Source organism: Triturus cristatus, chromosome 3_2 (assembly GCF_964204655.1).
Source record: "Triturus cristatus chromosome 3_2, aTriCri1.1, whole genome shotgun sequence".
Taxonomy (NCBI): domain Eukaryota; kingdom Metazoa; phylum Chordata; class Amphibia; order Caudata; family Salamandridae; genus Triturus; species Triturus cristatus.
In genome coordinates this window covers 14,361,443-14,385,120 of record NC_140584.1, presented here as the reverse complement: position 1 = coordinate 14,385,120, position 23,678 = coordinate 14,361,443, and positions in this window count along the sequence as shown.

Sequence of the window (23,678 nt, the reverse complement as noted above, 5' to 3'; positions counted from 1 at the left end):
CACGACCCCCTGCACTACCCAAACACCACTGCACTACCCTAAACCCAAAAACAGTACCCCAGCATGACCCCCTACACTACCCAAACTCCACTGCTCTTCCCTAAACCCTATAACACTACCCCAGCACGACCCCCTACACTCCCCAAACACCACTGCACTACCCTTATCCCTAAAACACTACCCCCAGCATGACCCCCTACACTACACAAACACCACTGCGCTGCCCTAAACCCTAAAACACTACCCCCAGCACGACCCCCTACACTACACAAACACCACTGCACTACACTAAACCCTAAAACACTCCCCCAGAATGACTCCCTACACTACCCAAACAACACTGCACTACCCTAAACCCTAAATCTACCCCAGCACGACCCTCTACACTACCCAAACACCACTGCACTACCCTAAACCCTAAATCTACCCTCAGCACGACCCCCTACACTCCCCAAACACCACTGCACTACCCTAAACCCAAAAACACTACCCCAGCACGACCCCCTACACTACCCAAACTCCACTGCTCTTCCCTAAATCATAAAACACTACCCCAGCACGACCCCCCACACTCCCCAAACACCACTGCACTACCCTAAACCCTAAAACACTACCCCAGCACGACCCCCTACACTACCCAAACACCACTGTGCTACCCTAAACCCTAAAACACTACCCCAGCATGACCCCCTACACTACACATACACCACTGCACTGCCCTAAACCCTAAAACACTACCCCCAGCACGACCCCCTACACTACACAAACACCACTGCACTACCCTAAACCCTAAATCTATCCCAAGCACGATCCCCTACTCTACACAAACACCACTGCACTACCCTAAAACACTACCACCAGCACGACCCCCTATACTACCCAAACACCACTGCACTACCCTAAGCCCTAAAACACTACCCCCAGCATGACCCCCTACACTACCCAAACACCACTGCACTACCCTAAACCCTAAAACACTACCCCCCGCAAGAACCCCTAAACTACCCAAACACCACTGCACTACCCTAAAACACTACCCCCAGCATGACCCCTACACTACCCAAACACCACTGCACTACCATAATCCCTAAAACACTACCCCCTACACTACACAACCACCACTGCACTACCCTAAACCCTAAAACACTACCCCAGCACAACGCCCTACACTACCCAAACACCACTGCACTACCATTAACCCTAAAACACTACCCCCAGCAGTTCCCCCTACACTACCCAAACACCACTGCACTACCCTAATCCCTAAAACACTACCCCCAGCAGTCCCTCCTACACTACCCAAACACCACTGCACTACCCTAAACACTAAAACACTAACCCCAGCAGTACCCCCTACACTACCCAAACACCACTGCACTACCCTGAACCCTAAACCACTACCCCCAGCATGACCCCCTACACTACCCAAACACCACTGCACTAACCTAAACCCTAAAACACTAACCCCAGCACGACCCCCTACACTACCCAAATACCACTTCACTACCCTAAACCCTAAATCAACCCCCAGCACGACCCCCTACACTACCCTAAACCCTAAATCTACCCTCAGCATGACCCCCTACACTACACAAACACCACTGCACTACCCTAAAACACTACCACCAGCACAACCCCCTATACTACACAAACACCACTGCACTACCCTAATCCCTAAAACACTACCCCAGCACAACTCCCTACACTACCCAAACACCACTGCACTACCCTAAACCCTAGAAAAGTAACCACCACCCCATGCTCAATTCCCCTTACCTCTCACTCCTCATGGTTCCTCTTTCCTCGTGGTTCCTGCTTCATGTCGAATCTGAGTGGCAGTGCACGTCGTTGTGAGGAAACAGAACAGCCTCTGTTTCCTTACAACAACGTGGATCGTCAACATTTTTTTAGAACTCATGGTCATTTACCATACATACCTTTGCAACAACATTTGTTGTAAAGGCATGCTTGGTAAATGACCATACGTTCTAAAGAAATGCATAGTAATGACTTTGCGATGTACAACGCATGAGCTTCAATGAATATTAGCCCCCAGGGGGCCAAATCCCGGGGGCATGTTATAAATAAAGTGTGGTGGGGCCCTATCCCCCCACACGGCCCCCGGGGACCGCCATCCCCGGGGCAAAGTATGAATAAATGCTTGGGGACACATGGCCCCCCCGCAGTCCCAGGGACTGCCAACCCCCGGGGCTTAATAGTTTAATGTGGGGGGGCCTCTATGGCCCCCCGGGGACCGCCACCCCCTGGGGCTCGACTTTATTAGCATTGCGGGGGGGCAAATGAGTAAAAGAAGGGGGGCTACACAGCCCTCCTTCTTAAAAAAAAAAAGAAAATACCGGCATCGTGCCGGAGGCCACGCCCCCTCGTTTCAGCACTCTGCAAACGCACCCCCTGGCGTGTTTGGGGATGGGGAACGAATTCCCCTTGAATACTGGGGGTCCCTGGGGGCCAACTAGACCACCAGGAACCTCCAGTATGCGCCAGGAGGCTACGTTGCAGAGAGGTGATCTGAGGCCATGCCCCTTTTTACACCTCTCTTCAACGCAGCTCTCTGGCGTTTAATGGAGGTAGCTGATGTGGTAGGTGCACCCCAGTGACCCTCAGGATTCAAGGGGGGTAATCCCCCAACTTAACACGCACCACGGGGTGCATTTGCACAGTGGTGAAGGGAGGGGGCGGGGCAGGAGGTGATATGTGTGCAAACACACCCTGTGGCGTGTTTTAAGTTCAGGAATTAATTCCTCTTCAATCGGGAGGGTCCATGGTGGCCAAGTAGCCCAACAGGTACCTCCAGTAAGCGCCACGGAGCTGCGTTGCAGAGCGTTGTAAAAAGATGTGTGGCCTCTGAACTAGGCCTGGGCCAAAATTCCGTTCCGTTCACGAAAATTGCGATATTTTGGCATTTTCGCGTTCCGCGGAAAGCGCGAAAATGTCAAAATTTCCGCATTCCACAGCTTAGCGATAATTTGTTTCTTGCTGGCGCTGTAAAAAAAATACATTTTCGCGTGATCGCCTTACCTGAATCCCCGCGTTCGCCGACAAGTTTTCCCGACCCGGTCGCGTTCTCCACGAGATGTTGGATTGTTGGTAGCCATTTTGCGCTGTCTCGCGACAGTTCGCGGCCGCATTAACGTCATTTGTCGCGCTATCACGTCTTTCTTCTCGTGATCATGCACCGCGCGAGTATGAGAAGATTGAGATCTCGAACACGTCATTCTACATCGCGAGCCAGAGGATGAGGACGCGGGCACGTCTAATCGAACGCGACAGGGACAAAGAAGAGAACGCGATCATGTCGTTTTCGACACGCCGGCGGAAGTAATGTGAAGCTCGATAACTCAACAACGTAAAAGTTTTAATTTGGAGAGGAATATCAGCTCTAGAAGCATGAAACCTTCTGCAAATGCTGATTTTGGATGAAAACTACTCCTTACATTGACATTTGGCTTTCCTTTTTTGTGCAAGGAGTCATTTTTTTAAAAGGTGGAGAGAGGGAGGAAGTGACACAGAATCTCCAACTTCCTGTTCCTGTCCAGCAGGCTCCTCCCAGTGCTTTGTCCATCTCCTGCTCATTCTGCCTTTGGATTTGGAGCTGGAAAGATCACTCTTTTTGTCTGCTGCATCATTGCAATTGGATTTGAGGATTTTTGGAATAGGATATTTTACAAGTAAGTTGTTGTTGTGTTTGTTTGATTGTGGGCATTGCAGTTGTTGTAACTACAATTTATTTTTGATAATTAATTATCATCATTCCTTTTTTTATTTTTTTATTTTGTGGGTAGTAGTAGTAGTAGGCCCGAGCTAGCCATGGGCATGATCTCATGGATGTGTGTGTGCATGATGAAGCAACTGTTCCTTTTGTTGTTTTTTGAATGTATTTCATTTTCAAGCACATTTAGGGCATGGATGGCATTGGATTGAGTTGGGGAAGTGTGTTTTTTGGGGTGGCCTTTGTGATGTTGTTGGGCCTGGCCATGTCGCTGGTGGCCATTTTGAAGCCTAGGCCTGCAAGCTTGCCGCGCCTTGTCTGCCAACAGGCCTGCTTTTTCATCCACTAGGATCAGAGCAGGTAGCCACAGCTTTATTAATCAAGTGTTTTCTGTGTGATCTGTTGAATTTAGACATCATTTAGGGCACGGATGGCATTGGATTGAGTTGGGGAAGTGTGTTTTTTGGGGTGGCCTTTGTGATGTTGTTGGGCCTGGCCATGTGGCTGGTGGCCATTTTGAAGCCTAGGCCTGCAAGCTTGCCTGGCCTTGTCTGCCAACAGGCCTGCTTTTTCATCCACTAGGACCAGAGCAGGTAGCCACAGCTTTATTAATCAAGTGTTTTCTGTGTGATCTGTTGAATTTAGACATCATTTAGGGCATGGATGGCATTGGATTGAGTTGGGGAAGTGTGTTTTTTGGGGTGGCCTTTCTGATGTTGGTTGTCTTAAAGACATGCTTTTGTTGTCTGTGTCTGGTGTGTTGGTGCGCAATGCATGCACCCTGCAGACCTTTTTGGGGCCTGTGAATGTTCGTATTTCCATTATGTTGCATTAAAAAGGCAGAGCAGTGTGCTTTAGCATGCATCCTTTACCTGGCTTTTATAGGCCTTTTGCCAGCTCCTGGTGTTTCCCAGGCCCCCGGCTTGTTTGTGATTTGTGAGTGTCCATGTGGGTGGTGGCCTTTTTGGGTGTTTTTTTGACTGTGAGTTATTAGTGTCCTGCTTTTGCTATAGGCCTGCATGGTTTTCCTATTGGCTATTTGGCTTACTGCTTCCATCCATCCATCCCCTTTGCCAGCAGCTGCTCCATGGATGCTGAGATGCTCAAATAATTTAATGGTCCACCCCATTTTCATTACATTTTTATTTTGGTGGTTATTATTAACTTTCCTATCCTTCCTGAGAGTGTAGTGTGTGGCTGTACACAGTAGTATAACATAGCTCTAGTGGAAAAAAAAAAAGTCATAAATGGCTAGACTATCTTTTGTTTGCACAAGTATAGTACTAAGTAACTGAACCACAACAACAAATGCAACATTTCACTGATGTTCTTCTCCTGTCTTATTTGCTTTTAGGTGCACAAAAGACAGAGTAGGAGGTGTCATCAGCATCACCCGGCTACCCGTTGTACTGCCAGCCAGACAGAAGTCCTGCTGCGCATCACGTCCACGTGTGACCAGAACTTGTTGTGCATCTGCATCCTGCCTGACATCTGAACAAGATGGCCCCAAAGAAAGGTACCAGGTCCAGTACCAAGAAAGTTGCCGGTGAGAAGAAGGAACAGAAAAAGGAAGTGCCATTAACCACGACTGGTGGTGTGCCGGCCAATGTTTTTTTTGGCACCAAAGCGTTGTCCGGGAACCAAGCTGGGAGCAGCACAGCGGTCCAACCCCACCAACCTAGGCCCAAGGGCTTTAGTGTCGCAGAGGTAGCCAGTCTACTAACGAGCAGCGATGTTGAAGAAATTTCATTACCGCAAAGTAGTACACAATCAAGTTCAACGCAGGCGCAAACTCAGCAGATCAGTGTGCAGCCGCCGCAACAAGAACAGCACCAGCCGCTGCAACAAGAACAGCAGCAGCCGCCGCAACAAGAACAGCAGCAGCCGCCGCAACAAGAACAGCAGCAGCTGCCGCAACAGCCCACCATAGTAGTTGTTGCTCCTGACGTAGGGGCATTTCAGGAAATCGAGCTTCCTGCAGACAAAGTGGAGCAAAGTCAAACCACTGTTTCAGAAGATCTATTGTCTTCCAGACCACCAGCAAGGAAAAGAAGGCTTAGTCCATCATCTTCTTCTTCAAGCCCCGCTTCTGATGATCGTGATGACACTTGGGTCCCACCAGCACGGTCTGAGAGTGATATACGCCACAAGACAATGCTTCTGAAAAGGAAGGTCCCAGAAAAACTTGGAGTTATGGAGGTAGATGTAGAAGAGGGGGGTGATGATGTTGATGAAGACGAGCCAGTCATCACGCACATTACTCCCGCCCCAAAGGGATTGGAGACCAACATTCTCACCCTATCCAGAAAGGCTGCTACTGAGCGGGATGTAGCACGGATCTCAGGTTACACCACCACTACCTCCAGCTGCCATATTTTCCAAGGCCCGGCAGGGACCTACTTCCAGCTCAAACATCTCAGTAGGTAGTGGTAGTAAAAGTCACAGTGTAGGTGCACAGGGGCACACATTTTCAAACACCCCCTCTAGTTCATCTGGTGTTGAAAGTGGCACATCCAGCAGTGCCAGAAAGTTCTCCTCCCCAGTTTGGGACTTCTTTTCTGTTAGCGCCAAGGAGGAGAACGTTGCTATATGCTCAATTTGTCGGCAAGGTGTTCGGCGTGGTAAGCTTGGTACAAATTATGGTACCGGAGGACAAGCAAGTCATCTCAGAATACACCACACTATCGTGTGGGAGGATCACCTGCTTAAGTTAAAAGAAAGTAGAAAAACTCAACCCATTGAAGTTGGTCAGGATGAATCAGAGAGCGATATTATTGCGGTGGCAGGTGAAGAGGGAGGCATTTCTAGCCCTGTCCCCAGTACTGCAGTGGTGGTAACGCCCACATCCTCCTCAGTAACATCAGAGTGGCACCACAGTAAGAGCCATACTCAGAGTCTGTGTGAGACACCAAGGCGACCGGCGAGTACCTCAATGAGACAATCTGTGTCGTTGAGCCGTAGTGGGTTAATGAAAACAGCACCATTAAGGAAAGTAAGCCAGCCTACCATTGAGAGCATGTTTAGGTTGGAGGGGCAGTTCCAACGCAACCACCCAACTGCACGATTGTACAATGCGAAGCTGGCTAAAATGTTAGCGCTGGACCTTCTTCCTTTTTCATTTGTGGATGGGGTGGGTTTCCTTGAATTTGTGTCTGCCATCTGCCCGAAATGGAAAGTTCCCAGCCGGTCCTATTTCTCAAGAATTGCTGTTCCGGCACTACATCATGATGTGCTGGAATTGGTTGGACACGCTTTGCAGAAGAGTGCTGTGCACAATATCCACCTGACAACAGACATGTGGAGCAGTTGCCAAGCCACAGATTACATGTGCATCACTGCACACTGGATCTCTTTTGTGGGGGTTAAAGATAAACTATCTGCACGAGGTGTTGTTGACACAGCTGCGATTTTTGAAGGTACTCGGAAAGATGCAACTGTAGCCATGGATAAATCTCATACGGCTCAAAACATTTTACACGAGTTTCGCACCAAGGTTTTGGAATGGCTGCGGCCCAGAGGGCTTCGTATTGGTTTTGTTGCCACAGACAATGGCAGTAATGTACTTAAGGCCATCAATCAATCAATCAATCAATCAGTGACACTTGTAGAGCGCGCTACATACCCGTAGGGTCTCAAGGCGCGGGGGGGGGTGCCGCTACTGCTCGAACAGCCAGGTCTTCAGCTTCTTCCTGAAGGAGAGGTGGTCTTGGGTCAGGCGCAGGTCGGTAGGGAGGGAGTTCCAGGTCTTGGCGGCCAGGTAGGAGAAGGACCTTCCTCCTGTAGTCGCTCTTCGGATGCGGGGGACGGCGGCGAGGGCGTGGTTGGCTGATCGGAGGTGGCGTTTGGGAGCGTGGAAGTTGACTCGGCAGTTGAGGTAGCTCGGGCCTTGGTCGTGTAGGGCTTTGTGTGCGTGGGTGAGGAGGCGGAAGGTGATTCTTTTGTTGACGGGGAGCCAGTGAAGGTCTCTCAGATGTCCGGAGATGTGGCTGGTTCGTGGGATGTCGAGGATGAGTCTGGCTGAGGCGTTCTGGATCCGCTGGAGTCTCTTCTGGAGCTTGGCGGTGGTACCGGCGTAGAGGGCGTTGCCGTAGTCCAGTCGGCTGGTGACGAGGGCCTGGGTGACGGTCTTCCTGGTCTCGGTGGGGATCCACCAGAAGATCTTCCGTAGCATGCGTAGGATGTTGAAGCACGCCGAGGAGACGTTGTTGACTTGCCTGGTCATGGAGAGGGAGGAGTCCAGGAGGAAGCCCAGGTTGCGTGCATGGTCTGTCGGTTTGGGTGCGGTGCCCAGGGCGGGAGGCCACCAGGAGTCGTCCCAGGCGGAGGGTGAGGAGCCCAGGATGAGGACCTCCGTCTTGTCCGAGTTCAGTTTCAGGCGGCTGGTCGTCATCCACTCGGCTACCTCTTTCATCCCTTCGTGCAGGTTGGATCTGGCGGCGGCGGGGTCGTTGGTCAGGGAGAGGATCAGTTGGGTGTCGTCGGCGTAGGAGATTATGCTGAGGTTGTGTTTGCGTACGATGGCCGCGAGGGGGCTCATGTAGACGCTGAAGAGGGTGGGGCTCAGAGATGATCCTTGAGGGACGCCGCAGGTGACTTCGGAGGCCTCTGACTTGTACGGTGGTAGGCGGACTCTCTGTGTTCTTCCGTCGAGGAAGGAGATGATCCAGTCCAGCGCCTTGTCCTGGATTCCGATGTTGCTGAGGCGCCGTACTAGGGTGCGGTGGCAGACCGTGTCGAATGCCGCAGAGAGGTCTAGGAGGATGAGGGCTGCTGTTTCTCCATTGTCCATCAGGGCTCGGATGTCATCGGTGGCGGCGATGAGGGTGGTCTCGGTGCTGTGATTGGCTCGGAAGCCGGACTGTGAGGGGTCGAGGGATCCGTTTGTCTCGAGGAAGGCGGCCATCTGCTTGTTGACGGTCTTCTCGATGACTTTGGCTGGAAACGGGAGGAGCGAGATGGGGCGGTAATTCTTGAGGTCGGTGGGGTCCGCTGTAGGTTTCTTTAATAGGGCGCTGAGTTCGGCGTGCTTCCAGCTCTCAGGGAAGATGGTGGTGTCGAAGGAATTGTTGATGATGTCTCGCAGGTGGGGTGCGATGACAGCGTCGGCCTTGTTGAAGACGTGGTGAGGGCAGGGGTCGGTCGGTGATCCGGAGTGGATGGAGTTCATCGTGCGGATGGTGTCTTCGGTGCTGATCGGGGTCCAGGCGTGGAGGGTGGTGGTGGGGGGTGGTTGTTCGGTCATGGTGTGCATTGGTTGGTTGTTGAAGCTGTTATGTATGTCCGCGATCTTGTTGTGGAAGTATGAAGCGAGGGAGTTGCAGAGGTCTTGCGATGGGGTGATGTCGTTGTTTCCTGCGCTGGGGTTGGAAAGCTCTTTCACGATGTTGAAGAGTTCCTTGCAGTTGTGTGCGTTGTTGTCCAACCGGTCTTTGAATGCTGTTTTCTTGGCGGCGCGGATCATCTGGTGGTGTTTCCGGGTGGCAAGTTTGAAGGAGGTCCTGTTGTCTGGTGTCGGTTCCCTTCTCCAGACTTTCTCGAGGGCTCGGCAGTTCTTCTTGGAGCTCTTGAGTTCGTCGGTGAACCATGGGGCCTTCTTGCTGCCGGGTCTGCTAGGCGGGGTCCTCAGTGGGGCGAGTTCGTCCGCGCAGTTGCTGATCCACTTCGTGAGGTTGTCGGCGGCTTGGCTGGGGTTCGCTGAGCTGGCAGGAGGGTGCTGGTTCAGGGAGGTGGCGAGCTGGTCTGCTGTGATCTTGTTCCAGCTTCTGCGGGCTGCCTGTTGCTGGTGTTGGTGGGTCGTCGTTCTCTTGAAGGTGAAGTGGACGCAGCTGTGGTCCGTCCATTGAAGCTCTGTGGCGTGGCTGAAGTCTATGTCTGTGCTGGATGAGAAGACTGCGTCGAGTGTGTGTCCGGCGAGGTGGGTGGGGGTGGACACCAGTTGCTTGAGTCCCAGGTTGGCGATGGAACTTGGTTTCAGGGTTCCGTGTTTGGCGCACTGCATAAACATTATAGTTCAAGACTTTCTGAAAAAAGAACCCATAGTCAGCAATTTACTGGCCATCTGCCGAAGAATATGCACTCATTTCAGCCATTCTTTTAAAGCTCGGAAGCAGCTGAGGATCATCCAACGTGAACTTAGGATGCCAGTCAAGGCACTCATCCAGGAGGTGGCAACACGTTGGAACTCAACGTATTACATGCTTGATAGTCTGTCCGAACAGCACATGTCACTCCATGAATATGTCTGGAAAAGAAGAGGGGATGCTGCTAGTGCTACTGTTAAAGGCATGATCCTTGACATGGAGCAATGGAGCCTAATTAAATGCCTGACTGAGATGCTTTCTCCTTTTGAGGTCTTCACACGTGAAGTCAGCAAGGAGGACTGTACAATGGGCCAAGCTATCCCATTATTGCAAATGCTAGAGTATGAGCTGAATAATGTGTCTGAATCATACAAAGGTGTAGAGGACAGAAGGCAAGCCCATGACTTGGTGGAGAGCTTATCCCGGCGCTTAACTGAAAATGTAAGGTTACAAAATAAAATTTTGTCACAAGAACACTACATTTGTGCCACAATTCTGGATCCACGTGCAAAATTGGAACTACTGAAGACATTCCTTGCTTTTTCCGACAATGATGTTGCCCGCTACAAAAGATGTATAGCTGAAGCAGCCAGTAAGTTGGAAAACGAATGGCTGCTAATTAAAAGCCCGCAAGATCAACCCACAAGAAGTACTGATACTGAAGCAGGCCATGCAGAATCAAGTGCAACTTCGTCGGCTGAGGGCAGTGCGGTTGGCTCACAATCACAACACTCACCATCACTATCGACTACAGAAACAATAACTGGATCATTAGGCCGAGTACAATCATTATCATTACAGGATTGGTATGTAAAGATGGGCTATTGTAAGCACAGTGCTGATGCACAGAAAAAACAGCACAAAAGCTTACCAGCAGTAACCCTGAACATTGAGCGGATGGTCCAGGCCTATCTGGACGACCCAACAGAGGTGTACGTTGATCAAAACCCATTGCAGTATTGGTTTAGGAAAAGGTCTGAATGGCCACAGCTTAGCAGGCTGGCGATAAGCTATCTGGCTTGCCCTGTCGCAAGTGTCTCTTCCGAAAGTGTTTTCAGTGCTGCTGGTTCCATTGTAACATTGAGAAGGACCAGTCTCCAAAAAACGTGGAGAGGTTAACAATGATCAAAATGAATCCGCACTTCATACCACCGAATTACACAATACATGAATCAACGGAGGAAGATGAGGACAGCGGCTCAGGTGACGGAAGTATTGTGTCAGATGATTACCTACTACTGGCTGAACCCCCCGAGTTTGAGGACGAGCTATACTTCCCTGACAATTAGGCTCGCACTTACTGTCTTCCTCCCTTTTTTCCCCCTTTGTTTGTGTCTGTTGTTCCGGTTATAAACTTGTGAATCACAACCAATCCATTACCACCGTCTTCTGCGTTTGTCCAACTCTTTGAGAGAAAAAAAAGGACTCTAAAGTGTTAACGTAGGATGTGCTAATGCTAAGCACTGTGGGCCTGCTCTCTCCTGTTACTGTTGAAGGTCAATGCTGGAAACAGACTAGAGTAGAGATGATGCTTACATGCCACCTCGGAAAGTGTTCTTGTTGCACTACACCATCACTTGTGCATTTGTTTTAACTTTCTTTCTCAATATCCCCTTTGGTTTTCCATCTACAAATACAGGCCGGGCCTTGCCCTAAACTTTGTAAAACATTACAATGCATATTAATTACCTTACCAATCCATCACCTTTTTTTTTCCAGCCGGGCAGTGGCGAGGCGACACACCCAAGATTGATGGACGAGAGGAGCAAGAGGAATGCCGAGATGCAAATCCAGTCCACATTTTTGACCAGGATAAGACAGTAACAGTATCCACTTTTATCTTCTTTTAAATAATTTGATTAATATCTTGTATACAATCTTTACAACAGTGTGTTCTTGGAGTTGTTATCATCATTAGGTTTGCTCTGTGTTTACGTTTCTTCCCTACCAATATTTAAAATTTCTATTTGCTATGTGTTAAAGTATTAAGGCCGGAACAGAACAAGAACTAGAAGTGTATGTAATCCGGGTCTCTCATCATCATGCATGCATTGCCTTTTTCTCCCTTAACATATGGATATGGTAGTCTTCAATGATTGTTGTTTGTTTGTCTATGTATGCATACTGTTTTTCTATGTCAAACCTTTCCCAAAAACCCCCTTCCCATCTATTCAACAAACCCTAACCCTCTTCCCCCGGGCTGTGTGACTTATTGTCGAGGTGTAACTAAATTAAATGTACACCAATACTTAATCACACACTTGCTGGGGCGGATGTGGTGAAAGCAACACTACTTTAATTTCAAGGCAGAGCAATGATCTTCTTCTGCTTGGACACCCATGAGTAGGATATTTCAGAGGTTATTTTTCTTAACAAAGGAACATATACCTCAGCATGAATTGCCGGCATTGATTGGATTTGTTTGTTGTCATTCCTCATATACAGCACTAACTGTTAGACTGTAGGCATAGTCAAGTGACTCGACACAACTATAGTTTGTAACTGTGTCTAGTAGGCTATCCTCCTAACCACCATTCAGTTTTTTTGTCAAAAATTTGAGCATATTATTGTTGCTCGGTAAGTTCTGTACTGTACTTCATTCAACTACTCCTCTAACAGTCTCTGAAAGGCGATTGACTGTCTCCTTTTCTTTTTTTGGAAATGCTGCCGCCCTGCAAGTGTCTACTACTACTACTATACTACCACCACCACCACCACCCCAATCATGGCATGTATGAAAAAGGAAACCATCTTCACCATGCAGCCAGTGCTGTGACACAGTTGGACATAAACATCAAGCACCGGTAAGGGACAAGTTTGGGGGAGGCAGAATTAATAATGGACATGTCAATGATTTCGTTTTCACACACCAGTACAAAGAATGCATAGACTAGAGGACAGACTGAAAGTACTAGAAGGACCAGTCAATGAGTGAGGTGTGTGTCTCATCTATCTGTTTGTGTCTTATACAGTCAGCCAATTATTGAAATCAAACACAGGCTATGGGCGGCCATGCACCAGCAAGGAAACAGTGTGATGTTAAACAGTTACCCCACCTACAAAACATTAACAACATTGCATGTAACATAGAAAAATATATTTAATTTACCCTAACAAAAATTAACTAAACCCACAAAAGCTGACCCACCCCCCTCCCTAACCCCAACCACTGTCCATAGTAGAAAAAAGTCTGTAACGCCCAAACGAGTTAAGAACAAGAATTAAAAAAGGGGCAGAACAGGATGACAGGGACTAACTGGTGGGGCGGGACTCAAGGAGGACACGCATCTGGCGCATCTCGCCCTCTAAACGGGCGACGCGGCGTCTAAGGGTGCGGCAGTTGCAGGCACAGTGGGGGGGGCACCGGAGATGGCACGGTGGCGGCGGGCAGCCGCCAGACGGTGGCGCCGTACCGCTGGAGGGTGGTGGCTGGGGCCCGGGCCACGGGAGGAGGCTTCCACAATTGCAGCCGCAGTCTCCTCCTCCTCCTCCTCCTCGGCTAAGACCACCAGCCGCCGGTATTCTCGCTGGATTGCCTCCAGCTTCCGGCGCCGTGCCTTGGCGGCCAACTCCCTTCGATTTAGTTTAGGAGTAGCTGTGTATCAAAAAGAAAAAAACAAGACAATTGTAAAATATACTCTTAGAAAAACAGTAAGACAAGTTAATTATTTATACACATAGTAGCATGGTAGAGTAGCACTATAAAGCACAGTAGTACATAACATTTTAAATCGCGCCCGTCCTTCTTCCTTCCACCCGTCTTTCACTTTTTAGTTGAACAGTGCACCAGGTGCTCTTCTCCATAAAACTTTCAAAGCGGAGTTGAAATTAGATAGATGAGGCCATTGGTTACTCAATACTCCCGCTCCTATGCCAATTAAAGGGATTCTAGTCTTATAGTTCACACTTCAAACGTTCACAACAACTCATACTTACTACTTACGACATCGTATGGCGGGCAGACTTTGTCCGCCCGCCATCCTCACGCTAAAAAGGGTGGGGGTCCCGTGGGGACAATTAATTAGGATGATGCGCCCGGCACAGTGGCTGGCGCATCCTTTTTTTTTTTACATTCTGGTTGGCGGTGCTGAAAGCAATGCTAAAAATACATGTTGTGCTGCTTTTCCACGTTTTGCTTGGAAAGGCGGGGGGGTACCATAGCATAGGTAGTTACCCTCCATGGGGGCACCCAAGCATACTCTGCAATGTCAGCATGCCTTTCCGTGGCAGACGGCAATGCCGCCACGCAAAGGCATTCCAAAATGCAGATTATATGGCTGGCGGTGTGTTCAGAGAGACACCACCGGCATATTGAACCCTTTTCCGCCTGGTCGACATGTGGGGGTCTGAATAATTTCTACAGGGATGGCGGAGGTTTGCCCCTGCGGTGTCGGCAGTGAATTCCAGTCGGCCCGGCGGGGGCAATACGCCCACCATCCTAATGGGGCCCTAAGTCACAACTGTACAGTATACATATACATACAGTACACCCTTGCAGTGAGTGTGCTGTCAAGTTCAACAATAGTTATGGATTATGAATCTAACTTACCACCGCCTGCCACTGGTGCTGCCACTCCCCCTACCGCTCCATCGTCGGTATCGGCAGCAACTGCCGCATCCTCGCCCTCTGCGTCACCTTGTTCGCTGGCCCCGGCACTGGTGGTCGGTAGTGCGCCTAGAAAACATTACACATTTATTAGGCGTCATATACACCTCCCCCCTATTGATCAGTTGCCAGGTTGAAAAATGAGTTAATACTAACATACATCACTAGTACAAATCAGGTAGTAGTAGAGGTAGACACTAATAGTTATATATGATCATTGTAGCCTTTGCTTAATTATCCCTAGCCATGCTACCATTTTACCTTTGTGGCTTTTATTTTTGCACATGTGACGTTACCTTTACCTTGCAGCTTCTTAAGACACCTTTGAGCCCACATGACCTGCCTCACACTGCTACTGTCTAGTCTACGCGCTGCGTACAAGCGGTCAACAAACATTAACAAGCCACTTTTTTAGGAAGTACTGGTGTACTACTGTTACTGTTAGTCCATATTGCTTATCCATAGATGCTACACTTTTTGGCACGGCTGAGAAATGCTTGCAAGTTGCAATATACTAATGCACACCATTTCTTTTTTCGCATTACAGACGCAAGATTCCCTTCTACGAACCAGAGCTTCTGAATGATGCAACAACTACCAGTACTAGGTTCTTCTAAGGTGAGGGGTCCCTTCACTCACATCTTCTTTTATAAATGTATATAAACTAAATTGCTATGGGATGGTGGTGCTGCCTTCCACCACTGTTCAGTTATCATGATTTAATTCCCAACTGTATAAGTGTAACAATGTATATTGTTTTAATGTTATTGATTTTCCGGTTGGTGCTGCTAAGAAAACAGTGTACAGACCTTCTCAAATTGAAATAAACATTTTGAACTTACATAGACTTGGTGGTATTTGGTGTGGACTAACTTACACTAGTGAGCAAATTAAAGTAAGGGTGTGCATGTGAATTGCTTCCACGACTGAGAGGTTGGGTGTGTTATGTTCTGGGTTGTCTACTTGTTGGGTATCTTGGGGGGAGGGTTCCGAGACCTAATAGTTATGACAAGACAGTACTATAGTCAAGCAGTGGAATTGTGGTGGGTGCGGAATTTCTGATTGAGGTGTGCAAGGAAGGTCCAACCTACCATGACCAACATCCTATTTTCTGGTGCAAATGTATGTGCAAGATCCCTACAACAGTAGTATGTCCTATAGGGTATCATATAAAAATAGTAATAAATCTGGTAGGGCTGTTGTTGCTGTGAATTTTCAAAGCCTCAAGATCAATAAGAGTAAAAGTAGTACAAGACGACGACCCAACTGATTGGACTCAATGGCTCGAGCTACTGGTGAATATGAGTTTTATATTACAACCTTTCACAAAGAGTGGCACTGGCCAACTGGGCAAGACTAGCTACTACAGTACAGACAGACTGATAGTATGTAGTAGTAGTAGTACTCAGAGTCATCATAGCGGAGGCAGGGCTAAGATTTTTGAAACCGTACAGATCGAAGGATAATTGGTGGTAAAAAAATAGCATTTGGAAACAAACAATAGTTCGGGAAAAATATGGGGCAGTAAAAGTTATGGAATAAGAAATATTATTAAAAACAAGAAGACTTACTGGGGCCAGCAGAGGAGCCCTCAGCGGTGTCCTCCTGGTGGTGTTCTTCCTGTCCCGCCGACTGCCCAGTCCCTGTCGGTCTGCCCCTGGGTGCTGATGAACAGGAAAGATATAAGAAAGAGACAAACATTGATGGATGGTGTCAAACAAATACAATATTTTTCAACAACGGTCAAAAAACACTTATGTAAACAACAATTGCAATAACTACATTGACCGATCTCATCTGGTCAACATGTAATATCGGGGGATTCGCAGTTCGACTACTTAAGTTACTATTTATCAACAGTAATCCAGTCTTCCATTCTGATTCCAGAAAACTAAGTTACAACTAAGCCTAAGTAAAATGTACCACCCAACCTAGCCCACCTATTCCAGGCATGCCAATTGTACATTAAGTATGCATTTCCACTGTATTCCTCAACAATGCGTATGGTCAAATCATGGAGGACACATGAACATGACTACATTTTTTGTATACACCAAATTTTGGTTTGATTGATGCTGATCTGCTACTGCTAAGTAACTGCTAAGCCTACCACCACTCATTGAACAAACTAGAAAAGGTTCTAAAGACTGCCGTACTAGCAGCACGTCACGTAACTGAGTGAGGGGGCATCACGCATACCACTAACAAATTAGAAGCTCATACAAAGTAGTGTACCTAAACATCAATCCGCCCCTATCTATTAGTGACGGGACAAAGTAAGGAGTGGACTAGAGTCACTGTAGCATTACGTAACTTAATTTCTCTACAATAAACTCGTAAAGAATCACGCTAAGCAAGCGCAAACGCAAAGCTGCAAACAAGTAAGATTAGTAGTAGCGCAGAAGAGCACCATAATCACAGACTTTTAAACGTTATTAACCTGGAATGTATTGTAAGCAGCAACATTCTAGCTGGTTGGAAGGAAAAAAAATATTCGCAATATATAACACAGAGCAGAAGAACAAACACAAAGTTGTAGTAATTAAATATGTACTCACCAAGCCCCGGGACCTCCACTCCTAGCAGGTCCAGCAGGTCCTGCTCACGGTCCAGGATGTCGGACCACTGGTGCGTCAGCTGTGCCTGGGTGCGCCGGACCACAGAGATGCACGACACTGCCTGGCGCACCTTCCCCCACCGCTGCTGACGCTCCCGGAGGCCGTATCCGGACCCAGGCCTGCCACCTGCTGGCAGGGTTGAGGGGAGGTGGCGCTGCACAAAGAAAATTAGTGCAGCCAACTCCACCTCCCCAAATAAGGCCCGTGCCTGCACCCCTTGTGGGCGCCGCCTTCCGCAAGGAAGGCGGTCGCGGCTCTGGCTGCGCCGGAGAACAGCCCTACCCTTGGACATGGTTCTGGGGACGGGGCGGGAAAGAAAAGGTAAAATAAATAAAGGAGTAAAGGAAATAAATAGCAGGCAATAGAAAGAGAAAAAGTAGCTAAAAAACAAAAAAAAAGTAGACAAAAACAAAAAATATAGAAGCAGGAAAATAGTTAGAGAAATAATAAGTAATAAAGATCCAAAAAAAGTGGCTATAAACAAAGGATTGAAAAGATTTTGAGAGGATTGAAAATCAGGCCCCAGAACCATGCAATAGAGTGAAAAACAAGATGGCCGCGCCCATTGCGACCACGTGCGCAAGTTCGCGCGATATTTTCTCCCCGAGCAAGCAAAAAACAACGCGATCAAGTAAAAGCGGTCGCGAACAGGAAATATCGACCGCGAACGGGCGCGAACATGCATTGCGCGACCCGGAACAGGAAGTAAGCATCGCGAGAGGGCGGGACAAGTGAAAACAAGATGGCCGCGCCCGTGAGCAACCGCATGGGTAAGTTGGTGACCCGCGATCACGCAAAAAATACCGCGAACAGGCGGGAAAAAAACTTCCGCGTCTTCGCGATATTTCTGGCGTGTTTGCGGAGATTTTCAGCATTTTCGCCATAATTTGCGAAAGTTAATTTCGCAAATTCCGCCCACCCCTACTCTGAACACCTCTCTGCAAGGCAGCTCTCTGGCGTATACTGGAGGTACCTGGTGGGCTAGTTGGCCCCAAGGGACCCTCAGGATTGAGGAGAAATTAATTCTCCAACTTAAACCACGCCACAGGGTGTGTTTGCAGACATGTCACTTCAGGCCACGCCTCCTTCCCTCACCACTGTGCAAACAAGCCCCATGGTGCGTTTTAAGTTGGGGGATTAACTCTCTTTTAATACTGAGTGTCCCTGAGGGCCAACTAGCCCAAGAGGTATCTCCAGTAAGCTCCCGGGAGATGCGTTGCAGACAGGTGTTCAGAGGCCACGCCCCTTTTTACACCTGAATGGAACGCAGCTCAGTGGCGCTTACTGGAGGTACCTAGTGGGCTAGTTTGACCCGAGGGACCCTTAGGATTCAAGGGGACTTAATCTCTCAACTTAGAACGGCCACAGGGCGGGTTTACACAGTGGTGAAGGGAGGGGACGGGGCCTGAGGTGATGTGTGCAAACACGCCCTGTGGCGCGTTTTAAGTTGGGGAAATAATTCCCCTTCAATCCCAAGGTCCCCTGGGGGCCAACTAGCCCACCAGGTGCTTCCAGTAAGTGCCACTGTGCTGCGTTGCAGAGAGGTTGTGCAGGCTGTGCTCCTTTTTCCACCTCTCTGCAATGGTGCTTACTGGATGTACCTAGTGGGCTAATTTGCCCCTTGGGATCCTCAGTATTCAAGGGGAGTCAACCTCCCAACTTAAAACTGCCACAGGGCGTGTTTACACAGTGGGGAAGGGGCCTGAGGTGACGTGTGCAAACACGCCCTATGGCGCGTTTTAAGTTGGGAAAATAATTCCCCTTTAATCTCGAGGGTCCATGGTGGCAAACTAGTTCACCCGGTGCTTCCAGAAAGCACCACTGTGCTGCGTTGCAGAGAGGTGGTCCAGACTGTGCCCATATTCTCTGCAATGCAGCTCTGTCGTGCTAGCTAGAGATACCTGATGGGCTAGTTGTACCCAAGGGACACTCAGGATTCAAGGGGACTTTATCCCACAAATTAAAACGGCCATAGGGCATGTTTGCACACGTCAGCTCAGCCCCCCCTCCCTTCACCAGTGTGCAAACGCGCCCTGTGGCGCGTTTTAAGAGGTAGTTTTAATACCTCTGCCCTATTATATACTAGGGGCTTACAGAGGAGGTCATGCTAATAACAGGGGTACCACAATGCATAGTGTTCCCTAGTGTATGTAGGTGTTTTAACTGTATTCTAAGTGTCTTTTAGCATAGCACTGGCTCTAGGACTGGTTAGTCAGAGTCAGTTAGTTACCACCAGTACCGGTTAGAAATGGGATTTCTGGTGGGCTAAGGCTTGCGCCAAAGCCAGGCAGAAACCACCACTCTAGTCAGGGCAAGGAAGTTACACACCAAAGATAACCCCTCCTCATCCCCTTGGTAGCTTTGCACGAGCAGTCAGGCTTATCCCGGAGGCAATGTGTAAAGCATTTGCGCACGCACACAGCAGCAACATCCCAGGCCCACCACAACAGAAACTCCACACAAGGTTATATATAAAAATAGCCTTTGTATTATCATAACACATTCGAATAGTAAGCACATATTATACTCTGTGCCAACTGGCACGGGGCAATATTTACAAGGGATTATTTACACCTGACAGGGCCAACTGGATCACTGTCAGAACCATCACAAAGTGAACTTAGTAAAGGTAGACTTTAGCATAACCATAGAACACAGCCAGTACTACTGGTAATCACTGCACTTAGCATCCGCCTGTAACTTCAACTACATTAGGCTCAGTCTTACATCAGGCGCCAAACGCATTGTACGCCAACCTCATCAGCATAATCACATTATACAATTCTCACACAAGTCTAAACACATTAGACCCTAACCTCCTAAGCATAACTCATCTTAGTGAATAACTCTCACTAGCATAAACCATTATATGCAAACCAACCTCATAATCATAACGCACATTTAGAGGTATCAACAGAGGTGCGTAAATCATTCTACATACATTACATTTCCTAGCACCCAAGAGTCACAGTAGGGCCTGGCGCCCTATAACTCTAACAATCCCCCCCAGGCCAACTGGCCATCTCAAACAGGGCTCAAATGCCCTAGGTCCCAAGAGTCAGGGTTGCTGCCTAGGCAGCGAAACTCAAGGGTGCGCCACTGCGCCAACCTAAACGTGGCAGCTGCCCACTACTTGCTGGGCAGCTGGGAAAGTGTGGGGCAAAGTAGTGCATCTGACTCCTGACTTCACAAGACCCCAAAAGAACGGTGCGCCTAAATGGTGCAGCTGCCCACTAATTGCTGGGCAGCTGTAAATACTCAAATGCGGCATGGGCTTTCAATGGCGGTGAGACGCGGGGTGAGCTCCCGTTTTTAAAATAAAGGCGGAAGCGGAAAATGAGGGGTAGGCTCCCTCTAAATTCAAGATATAAGGCGGGGTGGGCACCCGCTCCATCAATAAAGCAAAGTCGCGGGGTGGGCACCTACGCACTAATCAAACGATGCAAGCGAAGACGCAGGGTGGGCACCTGCGCACGGTAACTGCAAATAAGCGGAGTGGGCACCCACGCTGCAGGCGTCACGGGGGAATCCCTAATCTGGGGATTTCCTCTCTCTCTCTCTCTCAGCAGCACGACGCTGCACAGCCCCAGCTCCTCTTCCTGGGGAAATTAGAGGACACCGAGCACAGCGCTCCCAGGGTGCCCGAAAAGGTTGCAAATAAAGTCCTGGGGCAAAGAAAATAAAGTGAAAAAAAGGTCCCAGAAGTCTTCCAGGTATCCAGGGGCAGGGCAGGGCCCAGGGAGGCAAGCCTTCCTCTGGGCCCCAGCAGCAGCACACCCCTGGGAGATTCAAGTCCAGAACAAGAACATTTTCATGGGGTCACAGCCCCTTCTTTTATACTACATTTTCCTTTGTCTCAACAACTGTAGGGCAAGGGGAGAACCAGATACAACTGGTTCAGGAGCACTTTGTTTTGCCCAGCTCCCCTCTCTATTCACAGGACAGGCCAGGGACATCAGACGCACCACAGGAGGTGGAGCCAGCATTGTGAGGGGAAGGCCCAGCCCTATTCAGGTCCCAGGTGCAACTCCTCCCTCCCATCTACATGCAGATCTCTCCATTCACCACCGGGCAGACTCACCCTGGCTCCTGGAATTCGCCAGCCCTCTCAGCTCTTGTCAATCACAAGCCAGAAAGGCAATTCACATCACACAGCACACAGACATGCCAACTTCTAGAAGTGGCACTTCTCCACCAGTCACCATAAATCTGCGCACACCATTGCGCAGCATTTATTCTCAAGAGTTCACACATACCAAACTTGCCCCTGCACTCCTCTCACATCAGGAACTACCATGGACACACAAATCTCCCATGCATTCCTATGGGAGGGCAGGCCAGTCTCACTACATGTAACACAGAGCGCACGCACTTTACACTGAGGCACAGTGCTAAAGTGCCTAGAGGCCTAAAACTACTAACACTACCTAGGGAAAAAGGCCAGGATATTTGCAAAACGTTTAGGGGTGAACCTGCCAAAAGGGCCAGGTCCAACAGTACCCATCTGAAAAAGTTGAGGGTACAGGATGATTTTGCAACAAAGACTCTTTGTCCTTGTAGGAGAGTAGGATCTGCACTTATGTTGCCCCCACTTTTTTTCCTGATGTATACACTGGTTTCTGGCTATAGTCTGGCTGGGTCCCTGCTTTTCAGAGCCCCAGTCTCTCTGTTCTCTCTAAACGACTTGGTGTGCATATTAGATGCACTAGTGATTGGATACTGTGGTACCTTATGAGCCCCTAGTATATGGTACCTTAGGTACCTAGGGCATAGGTACTTCACAGGCCTACCAGGGGCTGAAGCATGTATTATGCCACCCCTGGGAAGCAGACTCAATCTGACACCACAGGCCTGCTACTGCAGCCTGTGTGAGGTAGTGTTAGCACTCCTCACTGAGGTATAGGTTTCTATATCTCACCATACACACACATATAAACCTATCAGCCACCCCTATGGAAGGCCCTATCAATCCTGAGGGCAGGGTGCTTGGTTTACAATGTGAGGGGGTGCCTCTGCAATAGCAGGGCCCCTCTGCAGCTACCCGAGTATATTCTCTATGGCTGTTTGTGGATGCGGTTAAACCATATACTCTTAAGTGCATTACAATGCTAACTTTGGAATGACTGCATCAAAACATGTCGTGTTTGGTGTCAAACAACTTGGAATCATACCCCCACATCAGTCCATGATGTGGGGGCATGATCCCACCCTTCTACAGGGGACGACATGTAAAACGATCGAAATTCTATAGAGCCCTGTCATCACAAAATGGATGCCACCAGCACAGACACTGGGCTGCCCTCCTGCTGCTGACTGAAACTCGCAGTGGAGGAAGCCCAACAAAAGGAATCCTGTCACAGGGAGGTGTCACCACCTTCCAGACAGGATTTAGTGTATTGGGGCTGGGTGGGTGCACTCCTAGAGTGCTTTGAAGTCCTGCACTGGGGGAGCAGTAGGCTCCTCTGTGCATATGTCAGCTCAAACCGGTTCAGGGGCTACCTGTCCCTGCTCTGGCGTGAAACTGGACAAAGGGAAGTGGGTGTAACCACCCCCTCCCCTGACCCACCTTGAGGAGTGGTCATAGAGCTAGTCCCTCCCCTATCTTCACTATAAGATAGCAAACTTTGCCATTGCAAATCAGATAACCCTGGACGACGCTCTACAAAGAAGAATCCTGGCCCTTCGATGTTCCACTACCTTTGGAAGACAGCAGAATCTCCCTTGGAGTCAAGGAGTGACTCCCCTGCTTGGCAGGCACCAAAAACCTTAATCAACGGTTGCAAACTTTCCCGCTCCCACTGGAGTCCAAAGTCTCTGTGACCCCAGAAGTGGATTTCCTGACCTCTCGTCGGCCGTTTTGAGTCCCCAGCGAAGCTGTGGCATTTGGACCCCACGAGTGACGAGGAACTGCAATACCTGGGAAACATGCACTATTGTTGAGTGCATACCCTTCACGACGTCCTACGGACTTGTGCTTTGGATCACTTGTGGCCCAAGCCTCCAGCAGGTTGTGCTGCAAAACTCAGAGGCCTACCCCGTCCCAAGTGACCGTGGGCTCCTGTGAAGCATTTCCTGAAGAGGCGCCTTTGCAATCCCTTGCCCGTTGGCTTGTGGGTCCCCGAAGACTTTCTTATCAACTAAAAGGGCTCCCCTGGTTGCTCCAGGCCTGCCCTCACTTACCCTCGCTGGGTGAGTCCCTCAGACCTTGCTGGTCTGCACCTTCGACTTTCTTCAGCCTACATGAGACTTGCAGTTGCCAAGGCTTGTTGGCTCCAATCCGGTTGCCGACACAACCATCAGCCGCAGACATTATTGGACACTCCAAATCCAGCCGCTGGTCATCCTCGATCTCTCCAGGACCTCGTGAGCGAAGAGTCAAAACACCATTGACGACCTGAAATCACCCGACATCCATGGTCATCCATCTTCCTGGCCACCGGTCACTGGCAAGTGACTTTGAACACTGTCCCTTCAATTTTCAGGTCTTCATCTTGAATCCAGGCTTGGATTCCACCGGACACTTCTTCAGTCGACGCAAGTAGCAAGTCTTCTTTGGTCTCCATAGAAAACAGCTACGCGACCCGACACCAAAAGACACCTATGCTCCCGGCTTCCCTGGGTGAGGTAACTCATGCACTCCAGTG